The sequence below is a fragment of the Geospiza fortis genome, unplaced genomic scaffold, assembly GCF_000277835.1.
Source record: "Geospiza fortis unplaced genomic scaffold, GeoFor_1.0 scaffold173, whole genome shotgun sequence".
Taxonomy (NCBI): Eukaryota; Metazoa; Chordata; class Aves; order Passeriformes; family Thraupidae; genus Geospiza; species Geospiza fortis.
Genome location: NW_005054334.1, coordinates 1,125,868 through 1,141,000, shown reverse-complemented (window position 1 = coordinate 1,141,000; position 15,133 = coordinate 1,125,868). Strand labels below are relative to the sequence as shown.

Below are 15,133 nucleotides of genomic sequence, written 5' to 3'. Positions count from 1 at the left end.
CGGGCCGGCCCGCGCCGCTCCTCAGGACACCTGGAAAACGCGCGCGGGGCTTGCGGTCCGCTTGGACAGCTCGCGCTGTTTCCCTTCAGTCCGCCCGGGCTGCCTGCAAACTGCAGGCACGGCACGCTGCTCAGGCTATTCCAAAGAGCTGTCTAACGCACAAGTGCAGGGGGCTGCTTGTTTTCCTCTCCCAACAGGCCGTAGAAAGAGGATGGGGGGAAAGGACAAGACCTACCTGAACTGTAAGCCAGGATTTTGCCCTGAGTGTTTTTAATCCTGCTCGGATGCTCCTTCTCCACCACCCAGCAATTCCCCTTCTCTGGCCTTTCTGTCAGAAAGCGGTCATAACCTGCTAAAACCAAGCTGGAGAAAGCAGCATTGTATCTACTCGGGCACCTCCAACATTTAATCTCAAAGTATATTTCAGCAGAGCAGCTTTAGTGGAATTTAGAGAAATGTCCTGTTTGTTTTGTTTTCCTTTATCCCCTTTCGAAGCCATAAATTTCCATTAGCTGTAGAAATGTAAATGTTATAGAAGAGCTGGGACTGTAAGGATGGAGATTGCCAGCTGCATGATACAGACAGCCTTATTATCCTCCAAAGGGGACTGGGGGGTGATTAATCACAGTATCAAACCAGTGTATATAATGTCAGAGTACTTTCCATGGGGTTTACAAGACTTAAGCGCGTCTAGTTATAAATTATGCTGGTATTAAAGGCCAGGGACCAGCTGTCCTAAATTTCTATATAGTCAGCTAAGTCTTTAGATTTACAATTCTGCTCCATCTAGGTGAAGCACAGTCTTCCTACACCTTTTCTTTAATCATACTGTCAATATAAAATGAAAATCTCCTCTCTTATGGAAGCATAGGCTTTTATTTGGAGCATTGCTAGGCAAAAGCTTCAGGATGGGTGTTGTCAGTAGAGATCAAGGTTGCAATGCCAGCAGTGGGAAACACAAGTTCCTTTCCTTGCTGTGACACAGACAACCTGTGTGGCAGCTTTGCCTCACTGTGCTTCAAATCCCTGTGTCATGGGATAATAGTGTTGGGAGCTGCTCAGGAATGTTCGTTAGTGAACACAGTGAAAAAATCAGATGGTGCTGAGGTACTAACAGGTCCTATAAGTATGTGTGAGACAGGGTATTAAATAAATCATTCTGTTTAGACACCTCACAGTCTGAACCATTGGGCCCAAGTTGCAATACAAGAAACCCTGCTCAAAAAATACTTTACATACTTGGATTGTCTGTTCAAGGTACTACTAGTGAAGCTGGATCCATCAGGTTGGGTGGATGTCATTTCAGTCTCACTGGCTGTAAACAAGGAACAACTCCACCGACCTCAGCAGAGTAACACAGAAGAAGAATGAGTGTGTCTGGCACTCTCATTTTTCCTTTGTTGTTGTAAAAAGTTTGATATCCACCAACATCATGATACATCTGGCCTATCAACATCTCAGATCAATATCTGAGAGAAGTAGAATTCTGCCAGAACCTGACACTGGTGTAAATAAGGGAGAGTTTGGCCCACACACAACTAGATTATAATCACAGCTCCTGCACCACCTCCCTTCGCTCTCTGGCCAAGTAACTCCCCTGAATGTTTCTTCATTCCTATAATAACACCTTTCCTGTGTGTTCCAAGGACTAACATGCTAAATGCTTTGTAATAAGCTTTTAAGCTGTTGGGTGCTGTGTAAATGTTGAGAGTCTATGATACACAGATGCAGGACATGTTCAGAAGAGACTGAAAAACAAACCCACTTTCTCGATATCTGAAATGGGAGAGGAAGGGGCCCAGAAATTACTGAAGTTCCACAGGGCCCTCCAAGATATGGAAGTAGCTTGCTTACAGTGAGGCTGACCAAGCTAGTTAAAATGACACCAAGTTTGTGCTGATTGCAGGAATTGGCTCACTTTTCAGATATAATCCAGAGAAGCAATCAGATGAAAAGGAGTGACACAGCTTGATCCAAGGGCTGGGCATATCTCTTTGGAAGGGATGAGGTGCAGGCTGTCAGTATGGCAAGGCTTACCACTATCTTCTATGCCACTGTTTGGGATATGATCCAGAAATGTTTTTAGTGCTTTTATTATCATTGCCTGGAGTAGTAGTACCTATGTTTGATCAGGGCTTAGCTGATTCACCTGCTTTTTTTACACTTAGATATTCTTTTTCAGAGAGATTAATTTCTCTACAGTAGTTGGGGTGCAGTTTTTTCAATCAGGACTGGATACTCTACATTAAGAACAATATTTATTTGCCTCTTGAAGAGTACACTTCACACAGAGAAACCAGAATGTGTTATTTTTGTAAAGTACAGGTAAATTATACTCAGGAAAGTTCAGTCTGGTCAGTGGCCTGCTCAAGGCCTTTGTTAAATACTTTAATCTGCCTGTACACTCATTTTATCATCTGCAAATAGAGATATTCTATGTTAGCATCTGATAATATCCATTAGATATCCAATATTAGCCTCTCCCCTTTAAGACCTGCTGGCAAAGTGAATTCTGAAAAAGCCAGGCAAGGATTCTGAGTGTTTATTTATATGAGAAAATATTGATAATGGTGTCAGATTAACAGAGAAAGTCAATGAAAGAACTGAAAGGATAATTATCTCTGAATTCCCCTTCTATGTCCTGTCTGCATGGGAAAAACTGTGAAGGGAAAAAAAATAAAATTAAAACTGTCATTCTGCTTCTTTGCTCAAATAAAATTTTAAACCTTATATGGCCATAAAGAAGGCAGCATTGAAAGAAGGAGAAAATAGACACCTTGATCTTCATATGAGAAATTTGAGTTCATGTTTGATTAATGTCACCAAATAAAGAAAGCTATGTTATTCCAGTCTTCCATCAAGAACACATTGCTGAACACAATTAAGGTTCTCTCTGCCTTACCGAGCAGCCACACAACTTCATGCTGTGATCCCGTCGGATCCGGCAAGCCAAGCATGACTGGGCTGGGTCAGTCGCTAGTGTGAAAATTCCCGGGGAAAGCCACGTCCCGCAGGTGGTGTTGACTGAGCTCAGCGTCCTTCTCCCCGCCGCCCTGCAGCAATGTGCGCGGCAGTGCTAGGGGGCAGTGCGCTGCAAGAGATGGCTCCGACCTCCGCGCATGGAGCCAGCTCTCCGCAGGACCTAAAGAACCGATTCTTTGGAAAAGGAAACATATTAAGCCGGGTGTCATTTAAATTTCGGGAAGGATAATTAACTCCTGCTTTCAGTTAATCATATTAGTTTATATCAGCTGCATGTTAACATCATTTTCCTTCCACAAGACCCGCCTGGAACCAGGGACAGAGACTGAGGTCTGAACTAAAGGCATGTTCACTTGCCTTCTGATCACATTTCATTGTGAGGGATGCCGGCTGCTTCAGTACAGAAGGGCTTCATCAAACTACAGCAACTGCTGGCAAAAAACCTCACATACCAGGAGGGCTGAGAGAAAGAGAGAGAGGGGGAGGTGCAGAGAGAGAGAGAGAGACCCCATTATCACCAGAGAAAAATACCCTGACAAATGTCACATGTAGTGGTTGGTAGCACTACAGTTCCTCACCAGATCTTAGCTGGCTTAAACTGAGCTTAGCATGAATGAAATCAGGAGAATTCAACCAGCAGTTCAACAGCCCTGCCATTTCCTTAACAATATATTAACTTTAAAAGCTTCTGAAGTAAGAGCCCTTTTCTATTTTAATTTTTTGGCAGCAAATTGACTTGATTCATGAGTGTGGAGTCTTGCCATTAGCATTCTAAATTGTCTACCTGACAAGTTGCTCAAAAGCATCCTCTTGTCCTAAAAACTTTTCTTGAAGTTGATCTTTATATCTTTTACAGCAGGTCAGCATCATGCCCTCTAGGAGGTCTCATTGTTTTTATGCATGAGGGGTAGGCTAGGTGTTTTCAGAGCTATCTGATGTTCTTTCTACAGCACACTCCTGCCATGTTGTAGGACAGTAGAGGATGGTCATGCATCGCGTTAGAAAAAGGTTCTCATATTTCTTGATTATCTGCTTCTTTTTCAGCAAACTGTTTCTTTTCTAACACTGTCCTCTGAGAAGATGTTTTGTTTAAAATGTTTGTATTTGCTATGATTCATATATGTGAAACAAGTTGAAAAACTCCTATTAATTCCACCATTGTATCTGTGAACTTTATATCTATTTAAAGTGAGAATACTCCTTCTTCAAAAATGTCTTTGATTCTATGAATACACACCAAAAAAATTCATTTGATCTCTTTCTCTGAGGTTGCAAAGGAATTATGTCACCTTCCTGTCTGCAAGCCAGACATAGGTAACACTCCATCCCATTCCCAAGCTTTTCATTGCAGGTACACCATTAAATTTTCGTCAGCTCTAACAGTTCTATACTGTGTTCAGTCTTCAAGAATCCTTTAGAGACTGTGCCCACTGAGAGCACCTAGCCTGGTAGCAGACTGTAGGCACCATGTGTTTCCAGGAATATTACATTATAAAGGGTTGTGGAATATGAAATCACCACTCAGTAGTGTGGGGATCCTCCAGTCAGGCTGTGATGTGGCATCAGCTGCAGAAGAGTAACCAGGACATATCTTTTAACAGCCTTATCAAGCTGAAAATGTTTCCTGTGCATGACCTTGCTCTTTGGCCCAAATCCAGCAAAACACTAAGGCACATGTTCAGCTTTAAGCACACAAGATGCTCTACTGAAGTCAACAGAACCATTTACATACACAAAGTTAAATATAAGCTTAAGTGCATTTCTGGACCAGGGCCAGAGGGCTCAGTACCATGCAGGGTTCAAGCCAGGAGGCTGTGATTAGATGGTCTGACAGAATCCGGGAGGGAAGGACACGACGTGATTTGCTTGGTTCTACCTGCCTATGCCTCATTCCAAGCAACTAATGTTCTCTCATTTTTGTTTATAGTAAGTCTTTCCATTTCTCTTGTTTTGCTTTCCTGCTGCTGTAGCCATTTTCAATTTGAGGTTTTGATTTTCTTTTTTAAACCCTTCTAAACTGCATCAATAGCTTTAAGTAACTGAACAAAGAGATTTCAAATAGATTAAGTACTTCAAATGGTAATAAGAGCTGGTGTTCCCAGAGCTTTGGAGGCTGCACTAAATACAGAAGAGAGTGAGAGCAATTGAAAATCACTTTTCTGTTGTTCCTTTGTATGAACTGGTTTCTGGCTTATGCAATGCACAGTAATTAAAATGACTGGAATGCCTCACATTTTTAAGAGAGCTTTAAGGCAGCTCTGTGGCATTGCAGCCAGCAGAGTTCATGAGCAGATTCATGGCTGCAATTGAGGTTTGACGTTTCTATCCACGTAACTTGAAGAAGACAATATCTCTGTAGAAGCCTTTGAGGGGAGTTTGAGGAAGAAGGGATAGACACAGAAAAGCAGTAACATCTGCATCAGCTCCATGAGCAGCTATGGGCCAAATCTTCCTTTTGATGGGATAAGAGCCTAAAGGTTGGTGTGGTCTCAGAGATTTCATTGCCTTCTCTCACTGTAGCCTTAATGTCCTGCTCAAATTCAAGTGTGGGACAGAAAGCCTGTCAGACTGGCATGTCTCTCACAGCTGGTTGCCCTCCCTGTGATGAGGTTACTCTGCTTGGCAGGGGTGAGGGATTATCTTGGTGCTTTTCGATCCCCCGACACAGTCCAGTATTTCATTTTCAACTTTTCCAATTTTCTGTTTTTACTGAGGTGGCTGACCACTGCATCCCCAGTTTTCTCTCAACTACTGGCCTGGGGATGATTGGCCACAGAGGAGCAGGAGAGCTGAATACAGCCTCGCCTGGGGGGGAGAGCTGGCTGACCTGAGGACATGGCCTTTTTGGCATGTTGAACAGCTAGATCCTTCTTCTCTCATCTCTCTGAAGGCCTCTCACCAGCCTTCTGAAGGCATGGACTGAGCCTGCTTCCTCATCTCTCAGCATAATCTTTCTCTCCTTCTCATCAGAGGGCACTGTCAGGATACAGCTGCTTCCACAACCCCATGTGAGTGTAGGGAGGTAGAGAAAGGTCCCAGGAAGGAGGCACTAATCCTGTATCTCTTAGACCATCCTGAGGCTGTGAGAGCTGCAGCCCCTTCATGTGCCAGTCCCTAGGATGTGTCACTGGTTTTAAAGCATGTTGGAATCCCCTAAAATTACATACATGTGAAAAGCAGAAAGAGCAGCACCACGGGGCTTGCATCCCTGTTTTTTGTTTCTTTAAAGAGACTGAAGATAGTATTGGGCTATCTGGTGTGAAGGAAGGGTCTTTTCTTTACCTGCAGAACAGGTGCACGTGCTGGAAAAGTTGATGTCTTGAGTTGCTTCTCCCTGCACAACCTTCAGAAACTTCCTGTAAGAATAAGCCAGTCTCCTCATCCCCATAGTGCAGGTGTTACCAGCCTCTCACCTGAAACTGCAAATTAAGGTATTAGTACAAGGACAGTCTCTAATGACAAGATAGTGTCCCAGCAGGGAATGAACTCAGTGACTCCTGTCATGCATGCCACTGCATGATGTCAAAAGTGAGAAGCAGTTCCTCTGTGTGGAAATTCTAACAGAGACGGTTGCTCCAGCATAGGATTTTTCTTATAAATCCAGACTTTTTCAATGCTTTCCTTCCTCTGCTCCCAAATCTATGCTGTATTCTAAACAGTAGCTGACTGCTCACTGACATCAGGCCCTTCCCTCAGACTCACTGTCCCAGCCAGGAGAAGCTGGGGAATTTCCGATGGGAGATTTCAAGGACGGATCTCTTTCTTCTCTAGAGCCAAAGGCAGCGCTTTGGTTTCCTCACCCTTTTGGAATTTTTATCCATAAATCTTGGCATTCGGTGTGAGACAAAAGATGAGGAGATGGTAGATCTGCAGGCTAAAGTGAGGACACTTATTTGTTTATTGTCTTGCTCTTCCCAGGTGAAGAGTAATGCATTCCTCAAAGGAACTTTTCAGGTCAGCAGTGTGAGTTCCACACCTAATGTATTAATGTCAGGAGTGAAAAAATCAGTGTTTGATTTAGCACAGATGTGCAAAAATAGTATGCTTTGTCCACTGAAAACAGAGCTAATCCACAGCCTCTCTTCCCCTTTCCTTTAGTCTGACAGCCTCTATCCCTTCACTGTGCCTTTCTGAGGGGTGCTTCTGAGGGGTGTTTCAGTGAGAACTACCCAGAGCTGCAGGAACCAGGAAGGTGTAGTCTGTATGTACAGAATACATACCAGGATTTGAATTCTGAAGGTACCAAAGCTTGACCATGTGCTGTGAGCAAGCCAACACCTTTCTGTAGCTTTGCTGTTTGTAGCTGTGCCACCAAATCTCACACAGAGTGTTGGCCAGGGGTCTGGCATTATCCCAAGTGCCTTGCAGTGGGATCCTGGACTGCTCCAAAGCAGCGTCTCATCTCAAGTGCTAAGAGGTTGGAGAGGGACTGAACACTTCTAGCAGAAGCAGGTGTCCAATAGCAGCTTAGCACACACATTCTCTCTTCTCCCTCTCCTCTTTCTCTGCCTCTGCCTGCCTCTCCTGTCCAAGGTAACTGCAAGAAGAGATTGAATTCTCACCACACAGGCCAGGGAGGCAGAAGAGTTCTCCCTAGACACCTAGCTGATGTCATTGAGGAAAGTGCTCTCAAAGTTATGCAATGCATGGGAGGAATCCATAGTTTTAATCATGGGATAATTCATGGAAAATAATAAACAAAGGGCTGAGCAACAGCAGTTTCTACCAACAGAGATACAATTCTCCAGCAGACTTTCCCCAGCACCTGACAGTACAAAAGACAGTAGATAGACAAGTATTTTATGTGTTTTCATTTTAGCTGTATCTTTATGTTCCCTAGATTACAACCCGGCATTTTTTAACCAAAATCTTGCTTCCTTTTCCCTCAGTTCAAGTTCAGCAGAACCACTACAAGACCAGTGAGGGGAATGGGAGGGCAGGGGTCAAGTTCTGCACAGTGCCAACAAATCCTTAGTGCAGCTAGGATAGAAGGCACTAATCTGGTCTCCCTTTCCTCATAGGATAGCTGTGGGTGTACCTACTGAAAGGCATTTCAATTCTCCTTTCCAGTGCTGAGATTAAATGAGCTGTTGCTGGAAAAAAACTTCTCCCATTGATACTTAAATAAAGTCTCTTCTGTGCCAAAGAAAAAGGATCATCAAGAAGAGCACAGTCCACCCCATGAAAAAGAAGGAGCAAGCTAGGGAGGCAATCTTTTACTTCATTTGAAATTGACTTCCCCATCCAGAACAAAACTTCACCTTTGAACATCATATATAATGGCAACTTAGCCTAGAGAGGCTAATATAGCATAATCTGTGTATGGATGTAAGCAATAGCACTCCAGAGAGCTGGCTGGAGGAAACCCATACTCACTCCTAGTGATTGCAAGAGCATTTCCTTCTCCTCCTGCTCCTCCGGAACCTACCTCCTTAGCTTAGACAATGTCTCCAAGTCCCCTAAGGTGTTTTCACATGTATCAATGCAATCACTTTTAACAACTTTTTTTTCTCCCTGAAATTGTAATCTGAAGGATTAGGTAGTCATAGCCGTTTGGTTTTATTTTGAGAAAAGGCTTTTAAAATAGGAAGGAGAAAATAGGACAAGCTGGTGCTGCCAAAATAACCCAACTTATTCCATCAGGCATTTCTGGGAAGAAGGAGGGAGGGAAGCTTTTAAAGCCATGCCTGTGGCTGCATGTAAGGGATAGTTCTCAAAGGATTCCCCTAATCAGATTCTGAAGAAGATGGGCTGTCTCTTTGTAATTCACTCCATGTCTTATTCTAAGACCATATGCTCTGGTCACGTGAAGATTTACAGTCTCAAATTTACTGGCCTCAGAGAATCTGAAAGAATTATGCAAGAAATCATGTTCTGTCATAACTGAGGCCTCACACAGCCGTGCTTCCTAAAGACTGCTTCTAACTCGATATATGGCCCCTCTAGGGCTCTGTAAGCCCTTCTGGGGAATAGGGAAGGGGAGGAAAAAGGGGAGCTGCTGATCATTGCCATATGTGAGAAGCATCCCTGTCTGCACGTGGGTGTGACGTTCGTGTTGTCACAGAGGCTGAGCTCTGCAGAGCCCCCCTGTTTCCTGTTTCCAGTCAGAATCTTGCTGCCAGAGCAGGAATCCCATATCGCTCTGTACCGCGCTTACAAAAAAGGAAAATTATGGCCAATGGAGGGGGAAGGGGTGGGGGAAATCCTCTTAAATAGCCATGTAGGATGTCTGGGCAGGGATATGAGCCAGGAGTCCTCAGAGGCAGTAGAATAAGTGGGAGTTTAGCAAACAACCATTTTCTTCCTTTGACTAGTGTTCCTTAGAGACCTCAGTACTCCAGTTCTCATAGCTAATTTTAGCTATTTGTGGTTGGCCTGTTCCTAATGTTCCTTTCCTATCTCTCTCACACACACTGAACCTTGGGATAGTCTCTGTGGGTTGACAGATGACGTGAAAACCTCTAATCTGCAGGTCAAATATCAAAAAATGAAGTGGGATCATACAACTGGAAGCATAATTTGCTTTTTTTTCCAAATAAGGGAGACATATTCATATTAGTAGTTCTTAGCATACCAAGTTTATGAGGTTTTTTAAAAGTGTATGAGGGGAATGACCTATTCTTTAAAATTTTATGGTAACCACCAATGATGTTATCATCCCATGGACACTGCCTTTCCTATGCAGGCTATGACTGATATGCTTTCATTATGTTTTGGCACTGCTCTTTGTTAGAAAAACCAAAACCACATTGTCCCAAACACTGTACTGATACATAACAGGCAGGATGAGTCCCTGCCAAAGGGCACTGAGTGCACATTAGAGAGGGTTTAAAATGAACATAGTGGCAATAAATGTGCCGTGCCAGGAGGGAAGGAGCTTGCAGCTTGTGGCATTTGTACTGCAAATACCACATTCAGGGAACTCTGAGTCTTACCTGCTTTACATTCCTGTGGTGAATTGATGTCAATACTTTATCTACCATGAGGTTTGCTGTACAGATTGTGATGAGTCTGAAGTCCAGAGGCACCACAGGGTATAAAAGAATGGTAAAAGGGTAGGGATGACTCCTCTTGTCTCAACCAAATTTTCCCAGAAACATGAGCAACAGGTGGCTCTTTTTCTTCCACTAAATTTCTCCTGGATTCCCTGTCCTGATTGCCCCTCCTCTCCACATATGATCTGTAGAGGATGCTCTGCAGGGGAAAAGTGTGTGCTCTAAGTGATGGATGTGTAGGACTGTGGACAGTAAAAGGGTATATGGGCCCTTAGATGCTGACTCTGCTCTGTAAGAAAATTTAATTCAAGGCCTGGAAATTGTGTCACTAACCTTATTTTCAGCTGATTAATTTCAAAAGTCTTAGAGTCATGTGAGGAATCCGGAGAAACTGATTAGGAGGAGGAAAAGGTAGTTATTATGTCTCTCAAGGACAGAAAAGCAGTATTCCTTGAGAATAGGCCAGAGGCCAGATTTACATTATTAATTAGACAGACACCTCTGGTTTTGTGTTGGACCAGAAGCAAAAGACTGACTAGGGTATCTTGGACAAGACTGCCTGTAGCACCCTGCTCTGGCTGGCAGGAAGCAGTCAGTCTGCACATAAAACAGACCTGGTGAGCTGCTTTCCTGGGAGCTCTGCTGATTGCTGAAGGACCCTTAATTTTTAAGAAGTGTTGGCAGCTTGATTCACTTTCAGACAGAGATAAGTCCTGCCTAAACTGAAGGAATGAATGGAGGGAATCTCTCCCCACTACACCCCATATATAGATTGTCCTAATAGTCCCTGAACAGATGGATGGGGTCATGTGAGCCCGTGAAACTCTATCTGTTTTGGAGGAGTGGTGGGTGTGGTGCTGTGGTCATGGACAGATATATGTGTTGCCTTTCACAGAGAAGCTCACTGTCCTCCAAAGACTGAATATCAACAAAATCCTTCCTGTGGGGACTTCCAGTTCTGCCCGAGCCAGCTGTAAATTCTTTTGAGGCTAAGACTAAGAAAACTGGAATCCTGGGAGGGCTTTGGTACAGTCCCAAAACCATTTCCACTGAACCTTCCCAAAAATATGGTTTCTCTGACCCAGGAATGTGAGCTCTGTAACAATGCAAAGCTGAAGTCCTAGACCGCTGGAATTAACCAGTATTAGCTCATTGCATCTTTGCGCTCCGTCTGTCTCGGCTAACACAAAAATCATTTCCCTCTGGGACACAGACTTGGTTCCATTTTTGTGTAGCACCTGGCACAATGGGGATGTTGGTATTTGACTGAGGTGCTACCTCTATATAAACAAATTTAAAAATTCGTGGGACCCCTACTTTCCTCTTTGCTGCTTTTGAGTTGATTATTTAAGAGTAAATGATCATAAAGCATCTGAGTGAGCTGAGCAGAGCTAACGGCTGCTTCAGCCAGGAAATGCCTGAGGAGCAGGGAAAACAGAGACTGGAGTATAAATTGCTGTAGCACAGTGGAACAGAATGCATGAGCTGGTACAGACTTGCTGAAGCAGGAGATATCAGAAAAGTAGTTATGTACACAGAGAGCTGCTCCACTGGTCCCAGCAAAACTGGAACAAAACTACATTTGCTCTACAGCAGGTGAAGGTCCAGTCCTCCAAACCCAGGACAGCTGGCCATCCTGACCACTGGGCCTACCAGCTGCCTCCTCACTTGTCAGACCTTCTGCTTTTGCCTTCTGTCCCTCACCATCTGTTTGTCCTTTTCATGGGAGAGGTCCCTTCCAGTTGTCACCCTCTGCATGAGCCAGTTGAAACATTTGCCTCCCCTACCGGGACAAGTTTCCTTCACATTTTTTGTGCTTCCTTGCATGTTACAATTTCTTTTCTGAATGAATATTCACAGTCTTCCCCTTTTAAACACAGAGGTTCTAGAGCAACATAACACTCTTGGAGCAAATGCCTTCCCTAAAAGCCTTCCCCTTGATGTTGAGGCCCCAAATGTCAACACTCTGTCTTCCAAGGATATAGAATGTAATCCAGGCATCACTCCCTGGCCTGTGGTTTCTCTGTTGCAGTGAAGTCTCCAGTGAGCAGACAGCCAGAACAGCCACCAGCATGCCGGAAAGGGCATGTCAAGGGTGGGAAGGAAGAGTGGCTGCACCACATTGTGTTCCAGGCATGTTTAGTTGGCACGTGGTCCCTGAGGGACTGCTGGATGCTGGAGTATATTTAGGGCAGCTTCTGGGCTACTTGAGCTCACAGTGAGAGAGGTAAGGCAAAATCATGCAGCTGCACCCAACTCCTAGGGACTGTCTTCCTTCCCACTGCTTGTGAGAAAGGTCTGAGCAGAGCAGAGAGAACTTAGACCCACATCATACTGCACACCAACTTCTCTGCCTCTTCCTACCTGCCTAAGTAGGAGGGTGGGAGTTCCAGAGAAAACTTTCTTCTGGAGTGGGGAAAAAGACAAATAAAGAATAGCCAGATGGTTTGCTGTGCTCACACTCTTCTTTGCATCCTAAAGTAGCCCCACAGACTGACATGAATGATCTTATTAACTTGTGCTCACATGAGATACACACAAACACAGAAGCGGGGAAGGCTTTCAGGGCTGTTTCCAGCTCTGAAACAGCTCTTTGACAGGGCTAGACTGGTTTTTTTTTTTCTCCCCAGATGAGAGGCTGGTCAACATCACCCCTAAACTCACCTCCACCCCCAAACAGCTGTTTTGCCAAAGGGTGGAGAGGCAGACCTCCTGACTGAGGGTGGAGCAGTTTGAAGAGGAGGAAAGCAGTGACTTCACTTCTTATTAAGTAATAGCAGAGTGGGGTGTGCGTCACTCTGAAAAACAAGACTTTGGGTGGGGGCAAAGGCTCTCTGCAGCATCTTGTGCATGGAGCCTTTCCCTTTGTGGAAAATGAACAGAATACACCATTCTGAAGAGTGAATTTAGAAAGTAAAAGATGTTGAGGACCTCATAATCTCATTTAAGGGGATTCAAGAAGAGCATCAAGGTGAAAGGGTTCATAATGTCTTTTGGGCTAGACTTTAGGAAACACTTTCCTCCAGCAAGGATAGAGAAACATAGGAATAGATCGAGTTCCTGTGAAAAAAGCAGCCCGTGGGGGTCAGCTTTCATAGGGGGCAGATGGCACTGGGGTCTGTGTACAAATACTAGGGGAGTGATGGCAGGACAGACAAAGGTGTCTTTGTGATCAGAGGGTTACCTGCAAGGGGACTGCTCACAGCTGAGCAAGTATCACAAGATCTGGATCTATCTCCCCAAATAATCCTTTCCCGGTAGCTGACTCCTTCAGGGCTGTATGAACAGCCTCAGGCCAGTGTGTTACATTCTCTCTGCCTGATTCAATTGGCTTCTGCCAGTCCTGACTATTGCTGAAACAGTCTCTCAGGCTTGAGAACAGTCTGGTATGTTAGACATCATTCCAGGCTGTTCTGAGCAACACAAGAGTAAGAAGCAGTCTTGGACTCCAAAGGCTTCAAATGTAACATATTTTCATGCTGCTGATACTGTTCATACTGCTCTGAAAGTGCAACTGCCAGAACGGCCATTGGAACAGAAGCTGTGAAAAGCCTTCCCAAAGACTCTGTGCAATGCTTGTGGCATTAGCAGAGCGTACCTGTGGCCCCATTTGCAGTGGGGACATAACCAAAGGCTCCTATTTCCTCTCCTTGGCCTCCCAGGTGAAACTTAGAATACCTTGGCAGTGTCCTAGACACACATGGCAGTGTGGGGGCACCCCTCCCTCATTCCCCTGGCTAGCAGAGGGAACTGCAGCAAAGTGTGTGAGTGCTGTGCATCGTTGCTGGCATGTGCTTCACTTGCTGGGCGTTTACCCAGGATTTTGCCTGGGCATGTTTGACCTTAGACCCATGCTACCACTCATGTGAGTTATTTTAGATCCAGTTTTTGCACACCTTTGCATACTGCAGCCACACATGGTAAGCATGTGTCAGATACAGTCAGGAATTCAGGCTCTGCTTAGGAGAGGTGTAAAAGCTGCCAAGGGGTGGCATCAACAGAGCATAAATAAAGGGCCCTTTATTTTTTTCCTGTTTATAAACTGGAAGTTCAGTTTTGTGGTATCAAACTCCCAATGGCTCCTCATGCAGACTTTCACTAGAAACTCATCAAGTCTGCAAGGAGTTCAAGCACAGACAATAAGCAGCTTTCCTCACCCTTGCCTCAAGTATACAACAAGGGAAAGATAAAAAACTAAGGAAGGAATAAATGTACTCTTTCTTTCAGTCTGACTGACAACAGCAAGGGCAGTTCAATTTCATTAATAAATAGAATTTCATGTTCCAACTTCCAACCTGAGAAAAATAAATTGACTGAGTGTCCCCAGAGTTCTACTGCCTTGCTCACAAATCACAAATGGCTTAGCAGAACAGCAGTGTTTTGGAAATAAAGAAGAAAAAGACAAAGGAACATAAACAACAGGCATCCACCAGCTCCCAGAATGATACTTGCCAAAGCCCTTTCTCATTGCTGGCACAGCTGCTAGACCAGACCATTGCTCCCCAGGTCTGGAAACATTCTACTCACATCTGACAGTTCAGGGGGACTGCCACACACCTGCTGGGTAGCAAAGGCTTCCTCAAGCTGGAGCTGACATAGGGTAGGAACCCCTGACCAGTCCCTCTGGCTTGCTGCTTCTTGCAGCTATTCTAACTCCTTTAGCAGCTTCTATTAAGTGGGTCCAGCTAAGCTTCTCCCACCACCTGCAGTTCCTGTTAAGTACTCCTGATCCTCACTGGGTTCTGGCTTTTTGTTGCTCAAAGATAACTTCTTCAACAGACTTTTCTGGTCCTCTATTTTGCTGTATTTTTATCAGCAAAGACGGCAAACCATTACATGAGGCTATAGGTGGTGATCTACTATGGCACAGCTAGTCCCAGCTTTTCACACTTAGTCATCCTCATTATCCTCATTTTTATGCTGATGATGTTGTTGTTTTCTTACACAAATCTACCCATATGTGCTAGCATATGTTGATCAGTATTAGGCCCACCTCTAGGCTGTTTCAGCTCTCTTCTCTCTGTCTGAGGCCAGTAGAGCAATTCTGCCCCTGTAGCTCTCTATCCCTCTGGGCTGCCATGCTGGTCAGCCAACAAAAGAGAAAGGAAAACACAGGGTCTAAGTTAGCTCCCTGTATCTTGCAAGCAGCCTGAGCC

The 15,133-nt window shown here is 44.5% G+C and overlaps 1 protein-coding gene across 4 annotated transcripts in view; it reads left to right on the top strand.

Annotated features, from left to right (window-relative positions):
- SYN3 (synapsin III) overlaps positions 1-15,133 on the top strand; it is a 189,562-nt gene that overhangs the window by 99,408 nt on the left and 75,021 nt on the right. The window lies entirely within an intron of this gene.